This window comes from Panthera leo, chromosome A2 (genome assembly GCF_018350215.1).
Source record: "Panthera leo isolate Ple1 chromosome A2, P.leo_Ple1_pat1.1, whole genome shotgun sequence".
NCBI classification, from domain to species: Eukaryota; Metazoa; Chordata; class Mammalia; order Carnivora; family Felidae; genus Panthera; species Panthera leo.
This window is the reverse complement of record NC_056680.1, coordinates 99,094,923-99,107,265: the sequence shown is the minus strand read 5'-3', so window position 1 is coordinate 99,107,265 and position 12,343 is coordinate 99,094,923. Positions and strand designations below refer to the sequence as shown.

The window sequence follows — 12,343 nt, the reverse complement described above, 5'->3', positions numbered from 1 at the left end:
CTTTTTTACATTAAACCTTCTACATTCAAAGTAATGGTGATTTTGGTTTCCAGAATAGATCTTGACTGATGCACTATTTTTAGATGTCATTATTTTATTCAACACATATGTATTGAATTCTTGTGTGTGCTTGGCGCTGTTCTAAATATTGATGAAACATGGAGCGCCTGGTTGGCTCAGTCGGTTGAGCATCCAACTTCAGCTCAGGTCATGATCTCATGGTTGGTGGATTCAAGACTCAGGTTGGGTTCTGTGCTGCCAGCTCGGAGCGTGGAGCCTGCTTCAGATTCTGTGTCTCCCTCTCTGCCCCCCTCCCTGCTTCCATTCTGTCTTTCTCTCTCAAAATTAAATAAACATTAAAAAAATTAATAATAGATAATAAGTCCTGATGAAACAGCAATACATAAGATGAAATTCCTGCACTTAAGGAATTTGCATTCTCTATAGGAAGACAGATTGGAGCAACAGTTAAATGATGTGAGACGTCTCCTTGTCTCTAGAAGGCAGAAGATAACCCTCACGTGTTTCATGAAGCTTGGAGATCAAATTCACATCTCCTCCCTACTTTAGAAAAGTTGGTGTAAAATACCAACTAGTACAAATCCAGTTCATTCAAGTGTTTTTACCATAATCTTTTTTTAACCATTTAAAAATCACATTATTTTGAGTGAGCTTGTCTTACAAGTTCATTGTAACATACATTTTAAACTTACAATTTTACCATTTTTTTTCCTGGTGCTCGCTTCTCTTTTTAGTCCTCTAGTGTGAGGGGCAGCATTCAGTAGATATGCTGTTACTCTGCGCATAGTTATTATTTTAAAGTTGCCTAGCAACAATTATTTAACATTCAGCTCCTATCAGCTTTTGCACTGAGATGTTTTGAAACCCTGAAAAGGGTGTACTATTTCAGGTATTTAGCATTCAACTCCATTACTTCTTTGCTAAAATAGCACAGTCTTAAAGTTTGTATAGAAATTACACATTTATTAGAGCTAATAATAATTGCTAATTGAACCAGCATTTCTACATGTTTCTATGAGAATTAGAGATATCCAAAGCACAAAACTAGTTGGAATAAGTAAATTTGTGTTTCAAATTCACTAATCTTGAGAGTTAGAATGCATTTCTTGATCAAAGAAATTCTAAAAATGAAAGGGTAAAACTAGACTAGTCTAACTAGGGTTAGACTAGCTAAACTTATCAACGTCTTCAAATTCAATAGTTTTGTATGAATCTAATTGACATCACAAAGGTCCTATAGCCTTTTCTCTATTAGGTCTCTTGCTAAAGAGTAAATTAAAGACCAAAGAGAAAATGCAAACAGTCCTCAAGTGTTCACTGCAAAACAAAGTTTATTTGAAACACATCAACATAAAATAGTGCCAAGGTCTAGAATGTAAAGAGCTTTATAAAAAATAAAAGCAACAAGTGCAAATACAAACGTAGCCCTTCTCTTTATTTTCCATCTCAAACCAGTGTGTTCCTCTGTTACATATTGAACACATTCATAGAAATGTTATGAATAAATCAAAACTGTAGACAGCTGGATTACACTGAAAGAGGGGAGCTACTTATACTAAATGAAAGAAAACCTGTGGTTGATCCTTAATAAAATAAAATTATTATTTTCTTACTTTATTGAATATTTAGAGTGGGCACCTGTTGTATTTTTTAAAATCCAACAACATACTTAAAAGTGAAATGACCTTTTTTTTTTTTTTAAACAAGGCCCAATAAACCATATGTTGGGGGCGGAGAGGTCAAGAATGATGCTATACATTCATATAAACCTTACCCAATCAAAATATACAATCTTGCCACCCAGGATCCCTGAAGACCTCACGTATCCATTCCCAATCCTAACTTTTCTGCTCCCCTAGACATAACCATCCTCCTAATTTTTGTAACTATTATTTTCTTGATTTTCTTTATAGTTTTACCACTAATATCAGCATTCCTTATAATATTGTTTCACTTTGCCTAGTTTTGAACTTGGTGCCAATGGATTCATACTGCCCATGTTTGGATTTGACTTATTTCTTTCCATTGGTATTATAGTTATGAAGAACTATAGTTCACTCAGTTTCTTTGCTGTATGATTATACGATACCTTTTTATACATTCTACAGTTTGAGGGACATTGGGATTGTTTCTGGTTTGGGGCTGCTAAAATAATTCTTACATGAGCAGTCTTGTATAGAAACCCAATCTACAAACGCACAAGATTATTTAATGTACATACATTGGAGCATTTTGTGGGTTGTAAAATAATATTACAGTAATAGCAATAACAATGATAAAAAACACTTTATATTATTTATTACATTCCAGATACTGTTCTGAGCATTTCAGATAGATTAACTCATGTAATCCTCACAAAATAAATCCCATGAGGGCAAAATTTAGCTCTTGGGGCAGGAGTTAAGGGTAAGACAGAAAAACATCTTACTCTTTTTATTTGTGAAGTTGTATACTCCAGGTCATAGAAGTAAAAAGATGGGATTCCAATCCATGTACTTGGCAGCACTACGTCATAATGCAATAGTATTTATACAGTAGAAACATCTTCAAAGTTGTTAGAGAAGGTCAAACTGTTTTCCAAAGAAGTTATACTAAGTAACACTCTCATTAGCAGAATGAGAGAGTTTCCATTACTTCCTATCTTTTGCAACACCTGTTATTGTCAGCTTCCTTATGTTAGTCAATCTGAAACTTGTGTGATGCAACCTCACTGTGATTTATACTTGCATTTCTCTCTTACAAATGAAGCAAAGGATCTTTTAGTTTTGTTTACTGACCATGTGAATTTCCTTATTTGTGAATTTCTCGTTCAGGTTTTCCCCCATTTTCTATTGTATTTTACATCTTTCTTATTGCTATATGGAGTTCTTTAGATGTTCTGTATACTATTTTTTTGAGCATTGTCCATGATGGAACTGTCTCTTCATACTCTGAGGTTTGCATTTGCACTCTTTATTGCTTTTGATGGAAAAAGTAACTTGTTAATGTATTTAGATATATTCACAGTTTTCCTTTATAGCCAGAGCTGGTTGTGTCTTTAAAAAATCATCTCCAATATTTTGAAGATATTCTTTATATTGTGTTCTTATAGTGCTATAATTTTGTCTTCAACATTTTGATCTTGAAGAAACATACAACCAATTCTAGGTACCCAAGATTCTTTTCCCGCTAAATGTCCCAGAGCCATTTGTTGAAAAGCAGTCCTTTCTGCCCTGTAGGATGGTACCACCATTGTCATAAGCTAATGTATATAAGCCATGTAATAAAATGCTGCATTATCTTCATAACTGTAGTTATAATGTATTTCGATATTTGGCAGGCAGGGTGAGTTCTATTACATTCTTCTTAGTGCATTGGCTATTGTTTGCACTTCCATATAAATTTTAAAATATGCTTTTCAATTAAAAAACCATTTCGGGGTATCTGGGTGGCTTAGTCAGTTAAGCATCCGACTCTTGGTTTTGGCTCAGGTCACAATCTCATGGTTGGTGGGATCGTGACCCAAGTGGGGCTTTGTTCTGCCAATGTGGACCCTGCTTAGGATTCTTTCTCTCCTTCTCTCTCTGTCCCTCCCCCATTCTCGCTCACTTTCTCTCTCTCTCTGAAAATAAGTAAACCTTAAAAAAAAAATTTGGAATTTGGATGAAGATTGCATTGAAACTATAAAGCATTTGGGAATAATTATGATACAATTCAAAAATCTGCCAATCTTTGAGCATGGAGTCCCACTTTTTTAATAGTTCTTTATTCATAAACATGATACAAGTTTACAAAATTTACTGTATATTTCTAAATCTGCAATGAGAAATTTTAAAAGAAGTAATGAAGTATGCCAATGTGAAGATGTTGATATGCTACCCATCAGGATATTTATTAATGAATTCAATAATGTATTCAAGATTTAGCCTTAGGAAAAGGAACTTCAATGTTTTAAAGAATTCTGCCTTGTCACTTGTTACCTGAGAACCTGGCAATCGGAACTTTATACAAATATAACCAAGTGAACAAGAGAATACCACAAGAGAGGTCCACATCTTCAGTGTCTTTAAGTTAAATTTCAGAATTTTCTCTAGAGAGTTTTGAACATCTTCTGTGAAATGGCTTTGTAAATGTTTAATATTTGTTGGTATTATTTTGATAATATTTTCATAATTTTTCACATTCTGTTGCCGCTATATAGAAATGCAATTGATTTTTGAATAGCAATTTTGGCATCCAACAAACTTGTTAAACTCTTACTCATTTTAATTATTTGTAGTTTCTTTTGGATGTTCAACATATACATTAATATTATCTCAGACTAAGTTTTGACTTGAAAAGCAGTGATGACAGACATTCTTGTCTTTTTCCTAATCTCAAAGAGAAAGCTTTCAAGGATTCATCATTTATGTTTGCTGCAGATGTTTGGTAGAAACCCTTTAATTAGATTGATAAAGTGCCCTTCATATCTAGTTTGTTAAGAGCATCTTTATCATGAATAGATGTTGAATGCTTGGCAAATGCTGTTTGTTTTTTTTTTTTTTTTAAGTTTATTTATTTTGAGAGAGAGAGAGGGAGGGAACAGAGAAAGGGCCGAGAGGGGGAAAGAATCCCAGACAGACTCTGCACTTCAGCCTAGAGCCCAATGCAGGGCTTGAACTTCCAGACTGCAAAAAAATGACCTGAGCCAAAATCAAGAATTGGACGCTTAACTGACAGAGCCATCCAGGCACCCTGCAAATTTTTTTTATACATCTAATGAGATGATCACAATAAAATCTCCTTAAATTTAATTATGTGGTGGATCATAGTAATTGATTTTTTAATGTAAAAAAAACTTTGTATTTCTAAGATAAATCTGACCAAATCATGCTGCGTCATCCTTTGCTGTATTTGTTTTACTAATACTTAGCTTAGAATTGTGCATCTGTATCATAAATGAAAGTGGCCTGTAATTCCCTTTCTCATGCCATCATCTGGTGTCAGATATTTGCTGGTCTCATGAATTACAAGCTATCCCTCTCTTTCTCTTCTCTGGAAAAGCTTGTTTAGGTCCTTGAATATTTGGCAGTGCTCACCAAAGAATTATTTATTTCTCAAATATTTGTCTATACTCACCAAAGAAGGTGTTCCAGGCTGGAATTTTCTTTCAATGAATATTGATACAATTAATTTAAGAGCTATAGAACCACTTTTTTTTTTGTCTATTTTGGTAACGATATATTTCTAAAAATTAACCCATTTCTTCTATGTTACTAATTTATTTGCTTTGGGTTGTTCAGAATGCCACATCTATTTAATGTCACAAAAGAAATGGTTATGTCCTCTTTTACACACCTGGTATCACTCCTCTTTCTTTCTCGATCCACTTTGCCAGAGACCTGTCACTGAAGAAAGTTTTTCTCAAAGAATAAACTTGATTTTTTTTATTACTTTCCACTCTGATCTTTATATCCTTTGAGATTATTTTGTGCTGTTTTTCTAACTTCCTAAAATAGATGCTAGATGCTTCTCATTAATATTCAGTCTTTCTTTCTGCTAGACACATTTAAAGCTATCACTTTCCTCCAGCCACTGTTTCTACTACAGACTATAGTTTTATCAAGTATTTCACTAGTGTTCAGTTCCACATATATTTTAAGATCCATTAGAATTTCTTTTATTTACTTATTTATTTATTTATTTATTTATTTATTTATTTAAATTGTAGTTAGTTAACATACGGTGCAATATTGGTTTCAGGAGTAGACTTCAGGGAGTCATCACTTCCATTCAACACCCGGTGCTCATCATAACAAGTGCCCTCCTTAATGCCCATCACCCATCTAGCTCATCCCCCACCAGCATCCCTCTGTAAACCTTCAGTTTGTTCTCTATTGTTAGGAGACTCTTATGTTTTGTTTCCCTCTTTTCTCTGTTTCCCCCCCTTCCCATATGTTGATCTGTTTTGTTTCTCAAATTTCACGTATGAGTGAAATCATACGGTATTTGTCTTTCTCTGGTTGACTTATTTCACTTAACATAATACATTCTAGCTCCATCCACTTCATTGCAAATGGCAAAATTTCATTCTTTTTATGGCTGAGTAATATTCCATTATATATATTTATATTATTTGTTCTAGTTCTGTGAAAAATACTATTGATATGTTGATAGGGATTACATTGAATCTGTAGATTACTTTGGGTAGTATGTATCTTTCCATTTATTTCATTTATTTGTGTTGTTTTTAGTTTATTTAGTCAATGTCTTATAGTTTTCAGAGTACAGGTCTTTCATCTCCTTGGTTAAATTTATTTCTAGGTATTTTGTTTTTTCTCACATGATTGTAAATGGGATCGGTTTCTTAATTTCACTTTCTGCCAGCTCAATTTTAGTTTATAAAAATGCAAGAGATTTCTGTCTATAAATTTTGTATACTGCAACTTTACTGGATTCATTTATTGGTTCTAATAGTTTTTGTTGGCCTCTTTAGGGTTTTGTGTATATAAAATTAAGTCATCTGCAAATAGAGATGGTTTTGCTTCCTCATTATCACTTTGGATGCCTTTTCTTATTTTTTTTCTTGCCTGAAAAGTCCCATCTGGGACTTTTAGTTCTGTGTTAAATAAAAGTGGTGAGAATAGACATCCTTATTTTGATCCTGCTCTCAGAAAAAACAACTTTCAGCTTTTTTTTTTTTTTGACCATTGCGTATGCTATTAGCTATGGGTTTTTTATACATGGCCTTTATTATGTTGAGGTAGGTTCCCTCTCAACCCACTTAGTTGAGAATTTTATCATGAATAAACATTGGATGTTGTCACATGCTTTTTCTGCATCTATTGAAATGATCATATGATTTTTATCCTTCCTTTTGTCCAAGTGATATATTATGTTGATTGATTTACAGATATTCAACCATCCTGTATTCCTGAAATAAATCTCACTTCATCATGGTGAATGATCCTCTTAATATATTTTTAAATTTGGTTTGCTAACATTTTGTTGAAGATTATTGCAGCTGTGTTCATCTGGGATATTAGTCTGTAATTCTTTTCCTTTTTCTTTTTTTTTTTTTTTTTTTTTTGGTAGTATTTTTATCTGGCTTTGGTGTCAGGGTAATCCTGACCTCTTAGAATGATTTGGAAGCATTCCTATCACTTCTATTTTTGGAATAAGTTGAGGATATGTATTAACTCTTCTTTAAGGTAACATTCAGCAGTAATGCTTTTAGGTCCTGGACTTTAGTTTGTTGGGAGTTGATTGATTCCATTTTGTTATCAGTAATTGATCTATTAGGGTTTGTTATTTTTTCCTGATTCATTTTTGGAAGACTGTATGTTTTTAGAAATTTATCCATTTCTTCTAAATTGTTCAATTTGTTGGCATATTGTTTTTGTTTGTTTGTTTGTTTTGTAGTAGTAGTCTCTTATACTCATTTGTATTTTTGTGGTTTCTGTTGTAACCTCCATTTCATTTTGATTTTCTTTGAGTCTTCTCTTTTTTCCTAATGAGTCTAGTGAAGGTTTATCAATTTTGTTGATCTTTTCAAAAAGTCAGCTCTTCATTTTGTTGATCCTTTCTGTTGATTTTTTTTAGTCTCATATTGATAACCACTACAATCTTTATAATTTCCTAACTTCTAACTTTGGGCTTTGATTTTCTTTTTCTAGTTCCTTTAGATGTAAGGTTACATTGTTTATTTGAGATTTTTCTTTCTTGAGGTAGGCCCATTCCTATAAACTTCCCTCTAAAAACACTTTTGTTGTGTCCAAAACATTTTGGACTATTGTGTTTCCATTTCCGTTTGTCTACAGTTATTTTTTATATTCTCCTTGTTTTCTTTATTGACCATTGGTTGTTTTATAGCATGCTGTTTAGCCTCCATGTATTTGTGGTTTTTGCAGTTTCCTTCTTGAAATTTATTTTTAGTTATATACCAGGGTGATTGGAAAAAAATGCATATGATTTTAGTCTTCTAAAATTTGTTGAGACTTGTTTTGTGGCCTAACATGTGATGTATCCTGCAAAATGTTCCATGGGCCCTTGAAAAACTGTATTCTGCTGGCTTGGGGGTGGAATGTTCTGTGTATATTGGTTAAGTCCATCTAGTGTAATGTGTCATTCAAAGCCATTGTTTTCTTAATGACTTCTGTCTGGATGACCTATTCGTTGATGTAAGTACAGTGTTAAAGTCCTCTACTGTAATTGTATTATTCTCAATTTGTCCCTTGATGTCTTTCAATATTTGCTTTATGTATTTAGGTGCTCTTATTTTGTGTGCATATTTATGATGGTTAGATCCTGTTGTTGGATGATTGTTGTATCATTATGTGGTGCCCTTGTCTCTTGTTACAGCCTCAGCTTTAAAGTCTATTTCATCTAATATAATTATTGCTACCCCAGACTTTTGTTTTGTTTGCTTTTGTGTGGAATATCTTTTTTTATCCTTTCACTTTCACTTTCACTTTCACCTTATGTGTCTTCAGCTCTGAAGTGAGTCTTTTTTAGGCAGCATATAGACAGGTCTTGTTTTTTTAACCATTCAATCATCCTATGTCTTTTGGTGCATTTAGACCATTTACATTTTAATTTCTAACAGGTGTTTGCCATTTTGTTAACAGTTTTCTGGTTGTTTTTGTAGTTTTTCTCTCTTCTTCTTTTGCTCTCTTCCCTTGTGATTCGATGATTTTATTTAGTGTTATGCTTGTCTTCCTTTCTCTTTGTTTTTTGTGTATCAATTATAGATTTTTAGTCTGTTACCAGAAAGTTTATGTAAAACCTCCCACATATATAGCAGTCTATATTAAGTTGATGGTGCTTAAGTTGGAACACATTCTGAAAGCACTACATTTTTACTCCCCCCTCTACTTTTTATGCATATGATGTCATGTATTACATCTTTTTATTTTGTATATTCCTTGACTGATTTTTATGGATGAAATGGGTTTTCTATTTTTCTGTTTTAACTTTCAGACTAGCTTTATAAGTGATTGATCTACTACATTTACTGTAAGTTTAATTATACAGTAAAAACTTTTTCCTTTTTTTAATTTTCTTCTCGTTACGGCCTTTTATTTTCCCCTTAAAGAGGGTGCTTTAACATTTCTTGTAAAGCCAGTTTAGTGGTGATGAACTTCTTAAACTTTTGCTTGTCTGGGAAACTCTCTCTCTTCTTCAATTCTTAATGCTAATCTTACTGGGTGGAGTATTCTTTATTACAGGCTTTTTTCTTTCAGCCCTTCTGGTCTGCAAAGTTTCTACTGAAAAATGGGGTTCCCCTTGTATTTAACTGTTTGCTTTTCTCTTGCTGCTTTTAAGATTCTCTCTTTATCTTTAATTTTGCCATTTTAATTGTTATGTGTCTTGGTGTGGACCACCATGGGCTCATCTAGCTTGCGACTCTCTTTGCTCCCTGCACGTAAATTATCTATTTCCTTTCTCAGGTTAGGGAAGCTTTTTTGACTATTATTTCTTCAAATAAGTTTTCTGTCCCTTTCTCTCTCTCTTCTCCTTCTGCAGTGCCTGTAATGCAAATGTTATTACAATTGATGTTATTGTAGAGGTTCCTTAACCTACCCTCATTTGTATGTATGTATGTGTGTGTGTATGTATGTATGTAAGTGTCATTTAGTTACTTATTTACTTACTTGTTATTTTGCTGCTCAGTTTGGTTGCTTTGCACTATCTTGTTTTACAGATGAGTGATCAATGCTTCGTCCTCTAATTTGCTGTTGATTCCCTCTAGCATCTTCTTTATTTCAGTTATTGTATTTTTTTTTTATTTTTAATTTTTTTAATGTTTATTTACTTTTGAGAGAGAGAGAGAGCATAAGCAAGTGGGGGAGGGGCAGAGAGAGAGGGAGACACAGAATCCAAAGGAGTCTCCAGGCTCTGAGCTGTCAGCACAGAGCCCAACACAAGGCTCAAACTCCCAAGCTGTGAGATCATGACCTGAGCTGAAGCCAGACGTTTAACCAACTGAGCCACCCAGGCACCCCAGTTATTGTATATTTAAACTCTGACTTGGTCATTTTAATATGTTCTCTCTGTTGAAGTTCTCATAGAGTTCATCTACTCTTAAGTTCAATGAGTATCTTTATGACCATTCCTTTGAACTCTTAATCAGGTAGACTTATTTCCATTTCATTAGCTCTCTTTCTAGAGTTTTGTCTTGCTATTTTGTTTGGGTTACATTCCTCTTTATGCTAATTGTGTCTGACTTTCTGCGTTTGTCACTACGTTTTAGGTAGGTCAGCCTCATCTCCTGGTCTTGAAATCAGTAATCTTATGTAGAAACCATCCTGTGGTGTCCAGGATTGCAGTCTCACCCCGTTCACTAGAACCAAGCATTCCGGGGGTGTCCTCTGCATAGGCTGTATGTGCCTTCCTGTTGTGGCTGGGCCTAGGCTGCTGCAGGTGGTCAGTGGGCAAGGCTGGCCTTCAGCCCAGCTGTTAGTAACAAGCTATGACTACTGCTGGTATACTTGTGGGCAGGGCTTGCCCTGGCATGGCTGCCTGAGAGGCTCAACTGCAGCAACTTCAGGCTTGCTGGTGGGGGTTAGGCTCACTCCTGGCACAGCTCAGTGAGAGGTCCAGTTATACCTACTGCATGTGCAGATTGTGGGGCTAGCTCTCCCCTCCCTGGAGCAGGAGTCGCTTTAGAGCAGTGCTTATCCCAAATGGGGCTGCCTGCCAGGTGTGGCAGCATGGCAGTTGCTCTGGGAGAACACTGCAGGCTGCCCACTGCGTGTGGCAGGAGAGGTAACTGCCAGGCCTGGTGGGTTGGGTGTGGTGGACCCTCAGTGAATTGCTGGTGTGGGGCAAGTGGTGCTAACAAGGTAGATAGACAGTATTAGAATTGGGTTCCGCAAACATGTGGCTAGCTAGCCAAAGGAGGGCAAGGAATATGGTGCCAGCTAACACCTTCATTCCTGGAGAAAGCTCTTAAAGGTCCCTACCTCTCCAGCACATGTCCTAAAATTAGTCAATAAATCTTCATGTATACCCCAGGTGCTTTTCAAATTGCTGCTTTAATGCTAGGTTTCAGGCCAAGTGATATACTCCTGTGGCCCTCTGATTCTCCCAGAGTTAAGCCCCACTGCGTTTCAAAGTCAGACATTATGGGGGCTCATCTTCTTGGTGCAGGTCCCCAGGGCCAGGGGTGTCCAATTTAAAGCTTGACCCCTTCACTCATCTACACCTACGATATTCCTCTCTTTCATGGGTCACTGCTGCACCAGAAGTTTGGTTCCATACCTTGTGTTTTCCCTGCCTGCTCTTCCTGATGTACCTCTCTCTTTATGCCTTTAGCTGTGGAAGATCTGTTCTGCTAGTGTCAGGTCATTTTCCAGGAGTTGAATTACATGTAGTTTCCTCAGTGTGCCTGTGGGAAGATGTGAGCTCAGGATCCTCCTCTCTGCCATCTTCCCCTCTCTCCATCAGACCACCCACACTTAGAGCACATATAGCAATCACTAACCTACCAACTTATTCTTGGGTATTTTAAATCTCTCATTTTTTTAACCCTATGAAAGATCACTATTGTGATGTGAATTCATATTTACAACCATCTTGGTTTTTCTTATACTCTCTTTTATCACTTTCCTACTATATAAAGCACACCCTTAGAATTTCCTTTAGTAAAAACCTGCAGGTGGGAACCTTGCTCATATTCTGTTGCCTGAAACTGTCTTTATTCCACCATGATTTTTGAAACATATTTGCTGAGTATAGAATTTTATGTTGGAAGTTATTTTCTCTCACACATCAGTGATAGTCATTCAACAGGTTTCTGACTTCCGTTATTAATGTTGAGAAATCAGCTAAAGAAAAGTCTAGGTTAACTGTGACTTTTGTTTTGGCTGCTTTGATACATTTCTGTCTTTAGTAGTCCATGGCTTCACGATGGTTTATCCAAATAAGGATTTTATATTATCCTGCTAGGGATAAATCTGTAGACTGGTATTTTTCATTGATTTGAAAAAAATCTCAGCAAATTTCACTTCAAATATTGCTTCTGCTCTGTTATCTATTTGAAACTATTATTAGCTATACATTAGATCCTTCTGGTTGATCCTCCACTCTTTCATATTTTCAAGCTCCTTTTCTATGCTACATTCTGAATTGTTATTCTGTCCTATTTTGCAGTCATTCTCTTTTCAGGCCCATCCTATCTTCTGTTAAGCCTCCCACTGATTTTTAATTTTAGTCATCCTATTCTCCATTTCTAGAACTTCTTTTTCAAATACACTAGTGAGTTTTTTTATGTTGCCATGTTTTCTGTAGATATCTTCAAACTTTTAATTTTAAAAAACTAATATAAACATAGATGTCTGATATTATACATGTACTAATTCCA

General features: G+C 35.1%; 1 long non-coding RNA gene across 1 annotated transcript in view; it reads right to left on the bottom strand.

Moving 5' to 3' along the window:
• LOC122207933 overlaps positions 1–792 on the bottom strand; it is a 44,276-nt gene extending 43,484 nt beyond the window's left edge. Inside the window, exon 1 of the long non-coding RNA XR_006197062.1 lies at positions 714–792. This is a non-coding gene — a long non-coding RNA (uncharacterized LOC122207933). The remainder of the gene's footprint in view (positions 1–713) is intronic.
• Positions 793–12,343: the final 11,551 nt, after the last annotated feature.